Source organism: Myotis brandtii, unplaced genomic scaffold, assembly GCF_000412655.1.
Source record: "Myotis brandtii unplaced genomic scaffold, ASM41265v1 scaffold882, whole genome shotgun sequence".
In the NCBI taxonomy this organism is placed as follows: domain Eukaryota; kingdom Metazoa; phylum Chordata; class Mammalia; order Chiroptera; family Vespertilionidae; genus Myotis; species Myotis brandtii.
The window spans coordinates 259,081-268,938 of NW_005371607.1; the positions used below are offsets into that span (position 1 = coordinate 259,081).

The 9,858-nt window shown below is 46.9% G+C and overlaps 3 non-coding genes across 3 annotated transcripts; all 3 read right to left on the reverse strand.

Annotated features, from left to right (window-relative positions):
• Positions 1 to 691: 691 nt before the first annotated feature.
• TRNAK-CUU lies at positions 692 to 764 on the reverse strand. Its single transcript has one exon. It is a non-coding gene; the product is annotated as a tRNA-Lys (tRNA).
• Positions 765 to 2,368: 1,604 nt separating this feature from the next.
• Positions 2,369 to 2,440, reverse strand: TRNAG-UCC. Its single transcript has one exon. It is a non-coding gene; the product is annotated as a tRNA-Gly (tRNA).
• A 1,668-nt stretch (positions 2,441 to 4,108) lies between these two features.
• TRNAE-CUC lies at positions 4,109 to 4,180 on the reverse strand. The gene has a single exon. It is a non-coding gene; the product is annotated as a tRNA-Glu (tRNA).
• Between the last annotated feature and the right edge of the window lie 5,678 nt (positions 4,181 to 9,858).

The window sequence follows — 9,858 nt, forward strand, 5'->3', positions numbered from 1 at the left end:
CCAACCTTGAGCATTTCTCCGAGTCACCTGGCGAGCTTGTCACAGGTGGTTGGGCCCACGCAGAGTTCCGGAGACCTCGGATCTAATGAGGCTTGAGAGTTTGCATTTCTCAGTGTCCAGGCGACGCTGCTCTTTGTCTTGGCACCACGCTGAGAATAACTGGTAGCCTATTGATCCTCTTGGAGATGGTTAGCGGGATAAAAAAGAGAGATGAAAGCATATTTACAAAAAAAAAAAAAAAAAAGTAGGACTGGTAAATGAGGAGTTAAAAGGGAATGTCGTAGAGAAGCCTGTGGGCCGGTGCCAAACTTGGCTCCCGCTCACCGGCTTAACCTACACCTCCCACCCCAACAAGGACGAGATTTACCGGGAACAAATGCAAAGCAAACGTCTCCGGGCTCTGGCGGCAGAGCAACGTTCTCCGGTGTATCAATAACTAACCCAACACCCGTGGGCGCGGCGCTCCCCCGAGGCCGCCCGTGTCCAGCTCGTCAGGCAACCCCAGCCAGCTCCCCACGCTTCCTCTCCCTGCCCTGGTCCTGGCTCCGCCCTCTCTTTCCTAGCTCCATTTCCCCCTTTTTCTTTATCTTTTTTTTTTTTTTTTTTTTTTTTTTTTTTTTTTTTTTGCTAAATTTGGGATGAATAGAGACAATTCAATTTTAAAAAAAATCAATAGGGGGAAAAAAGAGTGCGCCCAACGTGGGGCTCGAACCCACGACCCTGAGATTAAGAGTCTCATGCTCTACCGACTGAGCTAGCCGGGCACTTCCGGGAGCTGGCTGGTAAAAGTTCAGATTAATTTCATTCCAGAGACCAAGTGTCTCATGTAGCAATCTGAAAGAAATCTCAGGTCCTGAATTGTGTGGATCCAACAGAAACTCAGGACCGAGGAACCTGAAGCTTCGAGAGAGTAATGGGGGGCTGCGCAGGACCAGGTGAGCTTGCCGAGGAAGGAATCACGGGTCCTGAAACCTCAATGTTTCTGCAAATTCCCTTTGGACCGAGTCACTTTGAGAATCCGGCTTCTGGGACCGACTTCTGAGGCTGAGAAGCGCCGACAAGCCGCAGGGGTCGGAGCGGCGCGGGGACTGGTGCTCGGGACCTTGGGGCTGCCGCCCCTGCTGCCTTCTCCCCTAATCTTGTCAACCCGGAGGCCGAGTGAGGGGCTTCGAACATCACTGGGAAAATAGGTCCAATTCGCTGCTCGTCTAGGGCATGAGTTTGGTTTTAAATACTAAAATCTTGTGTGTCCTGAGTAAAAGACCACACTCCTGGCGTGCATAGCTCTCCCCGAGATTACGCGGATGGGGATCGGGGCCGTCCGGAGGTTTCACTCCTCTCCAAACCCTGCAAGGGGAGTTGAGCTCCGGATTCCCCGGCGAAGGGAGCCTCCCTCTGCGCCTGCGTCACAGCCCAGAGCTCTGCACCCGGCCTGAGGCTACTCGCCAGGCTGCTGGGGTTCACCTGGTGGGGTTCACCTGGTGGGGGTGGGGTAGAGGGGGGCAGCGGAGTGAGTTGAGTGGGAGACAATCATTCACGGTCGTAGGGTGCAGCTCTGCGACACCGCCTCGAGCGGATTATAAACTCGTTTAGCTTTTAAAAGGGTAAGGATGTTCAGACGCCAAGGCCAACTACGATGACCGGCCTGACTCGGATTCCAGCAGAGGTCGCTGCAGCCGCAGCGCCGAGTACCATCCACCGCTCAGGCCTGCTCCCTGCGGGGCAGCCCGGCGCCTTTTGAGATCGGAAACCACCTCTGCTGCTTGTTCTATTTGCCTCGTTGCGGTGACGCGCCTAAGTCAGAATCCCAAGCAAATCCTTCCACTCCGTAACCTCCAAGCCGTGCACCTCAATGTGGTTTTGAGCCCCCGAATCCCGCGCTGTCGGCACCAGCATCACCCCCTCTGCTGGGCGGCGCGCCCCGGTCCCGACTAGAGCTCTGAGTGGCGTTCCCGGTCGCCCCTCCTCCGGTCACTGCTCTCTTTCCCCAAAGGTGCGAGGGCGGCCCGAAGGATTTTCCCATTTACATCTCCAGCTTAGAAACTGGAATCGAGGTTGCTGTCCCGGAATGGTGGGACCGCAGAGAAGCGAGCTGGTGACTGCGGGAGGCGGGAGGGCTACCCAGCCCTTCACTTTTCGTGGCTCCCGAACCGCTGCAAGTAACTGGGGGCGCTCTCCATCCCCAACGCCGGCGCTTGAGCTGACTTCCTTATTCTCACCTCTCAGTAAATCAGACCACCTCGGAGAATCTGGAAAAATAAATACATCTGACCAGCCTGTGTTTCAGAATTTTTCCTAAACCTCCACTACCCAGCACACCCCCTCCGCAAAAAAAAACAAATTGTGTATCTGAGAAAAGGTAACTTGATGCGTTGGCCGGGAATCGAACCCGGGTCAACTGCTTGGAAGGCAGCTATGCTCACCACTATACCACCAACGCAACTTGAAAGCGCTGTGGTTCTGAGTCTCCTTTGTTATGAAGAGTCCCATGCCAAGCTTCGGTTCCCACAATTTTTCTGCTATTTTGAAATTTATGTTAAGGAGAAAAGCTCTCTAGAATTTCTCCTATGATCATATTGAAAATTCTGGTAGTTTTTTTTATTATTTCACATGATTAAGGAAAGCCACTTTTAGTTCATCTAGACCAGTTAAGGCGCTTTATTGGGAGTTATCTCTGTATACATATGGTTGCGCATTTGAGAGTGTTACCTTGCAGTGGTTCTCAACCTTCCTAATGCCGCGACCCTTTAATACAGTTCCTCATGTTGTGGTGACCCCCAACCATAAAATTATTTTCGTTGCTATTTCATAACTGTAATTTTGCTACTGTTATGAATCGTAATGTAAATATCTGATATGCAGGATGTATTTTCATTGTTCGCGACCCACAGGTTGAGAACCGCTGCAAGGGCAACTGCATAAAGGTAAAATTGCAGTTGAAAACATGGACATGTTAAAGTTTTGGATACAAATTGCCGGGTGGAGAGATAGCACCAATTTTCAGTATTCAGTGAATACATCGGTCAACTGGATGTCGTCATTCTTTTCATCTTTAGAAAGCGCAGGGTAAACATATGGCGTCTCATTATAATTGCACTTAATCTATTACTACTGAGGTTGATCATTTTCCATAAATAAGTTATTTGTTCATTTTTAGACTTGCAAAGTTATATGCTTTGTCTATATTTTCTATTGTGTGTTTATATTATATATTACTTATTTATGCCAGTTTATCGGTTGTCTTTTAGTTATTTATAGGACTTTCTGATGGGCAGAAGTTTTCTTTTATATGTATTGTAATTTGTCAGTTTTATCCTTTACTATTTGTCTAATTCAATATTAAGAAAATTACCCACTAATATACTTTTCCTAGTTCTTAATTGTTTCAGTTCTTGCATTTAATTATTTAATCCATTTAATAGAGGGTATAAGGTGATACTTCTATGAATTTATCCTAAGTAAATATCTAAGGATATACACAAAGATATATCTATACAGATGTTACTTGTAATACCAAAAAAAAAAAAAAAAAATTGAGAGGGAGGACTAAAAGATTGACTGATTAAAACACATGAATTGTTATTTTGTGTTTTGTTTTTTAATTATATTTACATTGTGTGTTGCTGGTGAAAGCGTAAATTGCAGCATTTGAACTCCTGGACATTTATTCCACACCCGTGCAAAATGACATGTCCAAGATTATTTATGGCAGTATTGTTTGCAATAATAAAGGTTTAAAAATACTAAGTGTCCAACAATAGGAAATTTGTTCAATTAATCGTGGAATATCAATCAAATGGGATCCTATGTGCCATGGGATGAGGAGGTTCTTCATGTGTAATCTGGAACTATTTCCAAAATATACTGTTAAAAGTGAAAAGGAAACGTGCAGAAAGGCGTGAATAGATTGCTGTCATTTATGCAAGAAGGGGAACATATTTAAATATGTGTATGTATGTATGTATATGCATATACTTGCATTTGCATAAAATATTTTCATTATAATTATGAAACTTTCAGCTTTGGGTGGATGGAAGCAGTGACTGGAAGAAACAATGTCAATCATTAAAAAGGATTCTGTAAGAGTAGCAGGAATAAAAAAAGCAAGTTCCCTGACCGGGAATCGAACCCGGGCCGCGGCGGTGAGAGCGCCGAATCCTAACCACTAGACCACGAGGGACTGTGGTGCTAACTCTTGGTAAACAATCTATAGTTCAAAATTGTATACATTGTTTCAACTAGTTAGATATTTCAGACGTTTTTCAATATTGGCCTTTCCCGACGACGAAATTACTTATTATTTCTCTTTTGAAGTAGAAAACCCGTGAGAGAACTGCCAAGCCTGGCTCCCGGAGCTGAAGGAGGCTGGAGTACACACCGTCACAGTCCCCACGACCAGAGACAACCCATGGACACAATGGGGCGGGGAGGGCCGGGGGCGCGGGCTAAAAAAAAAAAAGTTCAGCGGAGAGAGACTGAGAAAGGCAGATCTCAGCTTCCCATAGTTCCAGTGATGCCCTGAATTGTAATCAGCAGAAAAGTGAAGGTCTCCAGCTGGGGCTTTGCGCATTGACCGGGACCTTTACCTGGAGGTGTAGAAAGGTCCCCGCGCAGGGGACGCTGGGAGACCCAGGTCCTTCAGCAGCTCTTCCATCTACTGTGAACTGAGACCCGTCAACGGAAGAAACATCCAGACCTGTAAAGAATGTATTTGAGCCAAACTGTCGACAATTGCCGGGTAGCAGAATCTCAACGGACTGAGAGAATGCTCCGAGAAGGGCACTTTGGAAGCTTATTTTATACACTGAGTGGCCAGGTTATTCTGACCACCCCATCAGTACTTCATTGACACTTCCAAAAATACTGACTATTGAAAACTTCCTAAGCAAATACTCTCAAGGTTTTATTATTAATTATTTGCATAACTAATTCACTTAATTGCACTGATGGGGTGGTCATAATAATCTGGCCACTCAGTGTATATTACAATCAAAAGAGAAGGCTGCAAGCGGTTCCAGGAAATTCATTGGCGCTAGATTAGGGAGGCGGAGAAAGCAACGTGGGGAAACCGCTGGGATTGGGTAAAAAGTAAAATGATGGACATCCACAGACCAACTCTGTTGGCCAAAGAGAATATTACCGAGGAGTCACTCATCCAATGGCTGCTTGGAGGTCACCAGGATCTGAGCATAACGCACGGGTGGGAGACTAAGAGAAGGGCTTTGGAGCTTTACATTTTTAAAGAAGAATAAGAAAGAGAGGGAGTGAGGGGAAAGAAAAGAAAATTGGGGTGCATGTAGGCATGTATGCATGTAGTCTAGGGACTGAAGGAGATTTAAAAACCAAATCCATGGATGTATGCAAATTAACTTGAAAGGAGAGAGAAAAGAAAGCAAATGTGAACTAAACGGGGCCACGTGCCAGCCTGACTAGCTCAGGGGAGGCCTGCGCAGTGGCCTTGAGAGCTCAGAGACCTACAGTAACCACAAAGGATGGTCTGAAATCACAACTTTCTAGCCAAAGCGGTTTACGGCAGGTAATCATGTCCTAGGCTAGCATCTTCCCTGACAAAAGTCATTCTGTATCTTGAATAGGCCTGTCTTTTGCATCTACATTCCTGTGGCATGTCAGGGTAACTCCCCTTTTTCCAGACCCTTCAGGGCACAACCACTGCACCAGGGCGGAGGCATAAATCCTCTCTTTGTTATTGTTATCATGTTCGTTGTTGACTATTAACTATCCTGTGCCCACCTATGTAGAAGAAGTATATGTCTATCATTTTACTTTTTTTGTTGTTTTCATTTATTTTTTCGTTAATCCTCACCCAAGGATATTTTTCCATTGATTTTTCGGTAGAGTGGTAGGGAGGGGGAGAGACAGAGAGAAAGAGAAAAACAGGGGTGTGGGAGACACATTGATTGCTTGCCTCCTGGACCAGGGCCGGGGATGGAGCCTGCCATGGGCCTCTGACGCTGTGCCCAGCCCTCCTTCCCCTGAGCAGGATGCCGAGTGAGCCCACCAGGCCCCAGAGCCTCCGGCCATGGCTTCTCTGCTCTCCGAAGGTCCACCTGCAGGGCCTCGCCAGGAAAATCTGCTCCCAGCCCAGCCCGGAGCCACAGAAGCTGAACTTGGCTGGCAAACTCCTTGCCTGGCCCTGGATGCTGTGCCGTAATGGCTGCATGAGAAGATACAGGAGACCTGGAGGCAGGGTAGCACCCAAAAGCTGTCTGCTACCACATTGGAGAAAAGAGGGCTGCAGGAGCAGGAGCGGGGATGGGAAGGGGAAGGAAAGGAGCTGAGATCGAAGGAGAAGGCCGCAGAAGCCGCAGAAGCCGCAGAAGCCAAAGGAGAAGCCACAGAGGCCCAGCCACCGTTGAGGCGCCCGGGGAGAAGGCAGGACAGCCAGAGCCGCCCTTCAGGAAGGGGGAGGTGAGCGGGGAGTGCCTAGACGGCAAGGCCCCACGCAGAAAGTTGCAGCTGCAGAAGCTGAAGGGAACTTGACTCCACGGAAGGGGAAGAGGCCTGCAAAGCCGGCTGGAGGAGCTGGAGGAGCTGGAGGAGCTGGAGGAGCTGGAAGCAGGAGGCAGGGAAGCCTGAGAGCTCAGAACAAGACTCAGGGGAAGCAGGTGCCGTGCAAGGCCAGGGTGTGAGGATCTACGAGGACTGACCACACAAGGAGCACCGGCTGCAGGAGGCCCTGAAGGGCAAGAAGTGGTGGCGCAGGGGACCCCCCCACACACACACACAGGACAGGCCTGGAGGGTCTCCTCAGGCCGGCCTCCTGTGTGGGTTCTTGACTCCATGTGGAAAGATGGCACAGCGGGAGTCCAGGTGGTCTTGAGAGTGTGTTCATTAAAGCTGGGGACAGTGAAACAAGGAGGACTTAGGGGAGAAGCAGCAACAGGGGAGTCTAGGTGGCCTCTGCTAGAAGCCTTACAGGGAAGAAGTGCACTGAGGCAGTGTTTTTAGCTCACTGGGGAGGCAGAGAGAAAGGGGCCTTGAGACAGGATCAGGGGGGTAACCTGGGGGGAGCTGCTGCTGCCCATGGCTTCCCTGGGTGCAAGTCTTGTGGGACGCTGAGAGTTTAGGAGGAAATAAATATTTCATGCCCAGGAAGCGGCCAGAGCATGCCCACCTTGGGTCTTTGTCCTGAGGGCTTTTTATCTTTTTTTTCTTTTTCTTTTTTCTGTGAATGAGCATCTTAAGGGAAGTTTTCAGCGGACTATTCATCAGCTTTCCAGGTGCATTTGTAATATGCTGATGCATCAAAACAAGTGCACAGGGGAGTTTCCAATTATTCTTTGGTCTGCTTTACTGTTTTACTTTTTATCGTGGGTCTGCCTGGCTCTAGTGGATTTTCATTTCGTTTTTTAATTTGTTCCCCCACTTCATCTGTCCTTGGGTTTAGCACCAACGGCACTAATTGGGTCTTTGTTCTCTATTTCCCAGACCAGGGTGATTTAAGCTATGTGTTCTCTGGTTGGGGAGGAGAGGTACAAACTATTTGCTTTCAAGTGCCCTTGGTTGCGGAAGATAAGGTCTTGCGATTCACAAGCTGGCTGTACGTTTTTTAAATTGCCTCGCCTTGTTTAATTTTCTTGCCTCAGTTTCCCTATTCCACTTGCCCAGGAATTTTCCTAGCTTCTTACTATCCTGCCGCAGGAAAAGCACACAGCCCGTGTGGTGAAGATGCAGCAGCAGCAAGACCAGCGGCACCAGAACCTGCCTAAGAAGACGATGGCCAAGTCCGAGTGGCACCTGGAAAAGGCCGGCAGGAAGGGCTGGATCCTGCCCCAGGGCCTGGCCTGCTGTGAGGTCGGCCACTGGGTGTCCTTTCCCACTTGTGGCTGCACTGACAGTGGAGGCTCAAGAGAATCTCCAAGCCTATGATGCTGGACAGTCCCCAGTCTGTGTAGACTCAGGCTCCTCCGTGTAAAGTGCACACGGGGCTCAGGTCATGTGCGCAAAAGAGAACGTTGTTGAGAATAGGGGTCCAGATCCTCAGACCTAGGGAAGGGGTGAACCAGATCCTGGCTCCAGCTTCCTTTTGTGAGGCCAGAAAGCCCCCAAAAGGTTGCAGGGTGAGGGACGAGGGAGCCGTGTGGAGGGCATGGGAACTCGAGGGGGCACTTCACTGGCCCCTGCCCCCCTTCATGTTCAAGGAGCAGGAAGGGAATGGCCTTGGTGACTGCCCATGTCAGTCCAACTCCCAAACTGAAGATGGAGCTGAGGCCTCCGGTCGCTGGGAGAAGGGGGCAACTTCAGGCATGACTGCACTGGAATTGTTCAAGGTTATCTGTAAGAAGGGTAAACGTTAGAATTTAAGTTAACGTGCACATTAAGAAATCTAAGGTAACCACTAAAAGATAGAAAGAGTGCATACTAAACTAAGAGGAAGGAAAACATGGAATGAGGTGGGATGATGTCAACCCGGAAGGCAGGAGAGACAATAAAACCAAGAATAAGTGAGGTGAATGGAAGATAGAGCGTTAAGTGGTAGAATTAAACCCAAGCCTATAGGTGATCAAATGAATGCAACTTGACAAAACTCAGGTGGATTTTATGGTATGTGGATTATATTTCAATAAAGCTGTTAATAAAAAAAAAAATAAGGCTGAAAACTCCCCCAAATTTGGCAGAGGGACAAACCTACAGACTGAAGAACATGAGCAAACCCCAAAGAGGATAAATGCAAACAAATTCATGCCAAGGCACATCATTGTCAAACTGCTAAAAGCTAAAAACGAAGGAAAAAAAAATCTTGAAAACAGTGAAAAATGACACATATTGAATGACAGCAAATTTTTTGTTAGAAACCATGGAAACCAGAAGAAGTGGCACAAACATTTTTTAAGTGCTGAAAGAAAAGACTGTCATTCCAGATTCCTATATCCAGTAAAAATATCCTTCAAGAATAAATAAAATACATTGTCTCAATGTGCCAAGGTTATAGGTTCAATCCCCGCCCTGGCCAGGGTGCATACAGGAGACAAGTAATTGATGTGTCTCTCTCACATTGGTCTTTCTCTTTCTCTCTCTCTCTCTCTCTCTCTCTCGAAGAAGAAGAAGAAGAAGAAGAAGAAGAAGAAGAAGAAGAAGAAGAAGAGGAGAAGGAGGAGGAAGAGGAAAAAGAATCCTTCACTGAGGATTAACAAAAAATAAGAAACACAAAATTTCTGTCAAACATCAAAATCAAGACATTTCTCAAAATAAAACATGATTGTGATACCAAAAAAAAAATGAAATTAGTGAGGGGAAAATCCTGGAAAGATTTTTGTAGATACAGACAAAATTATTCTAAAAGTTATACGGGAAGGCAAAGGAACTAGAATAGCTAAAACAAATTTTGAAAAAGAAGTGGGAGGAATCAGTTTTCCCATTTTACTTAAGACTTTACCCAAGATTTACTAAAAGGCTATAGCAGTCAAAGTGGCAGGGTATTGGCAGAAGGATAAATACACAGATCTATGAAACAGGATGGAGGACACGATAGTAGACCCAGACAAATACCCCCAATTGACTTTTTTGTTTTTACAAAGGTGCAAAAGCAATTAAATAAAGAATAGGATTTTTTAAAAATATTTTTATTAATTTTACAGCGAGGAAAGGAGAGGAATAGAGAGTTAGAAACATTGATCAGCTGCCTCTTACATGCCCCCTACTGGGGATCAAGCCCACAACCAAGGTACATGCCCTTGACCAAAATCAAACCTGGGACCCTTCAGTCTGCAGGCCGACAGTCTATCCACTGAGCCAAACCGGTTAGGGCAAGAACAAATAGCTTTTTAAAAAATATATATATATTTTATTGATTTTTTACAGAGAGGAAGGGAGAGGGATAGAGAGTTAGAAACATTG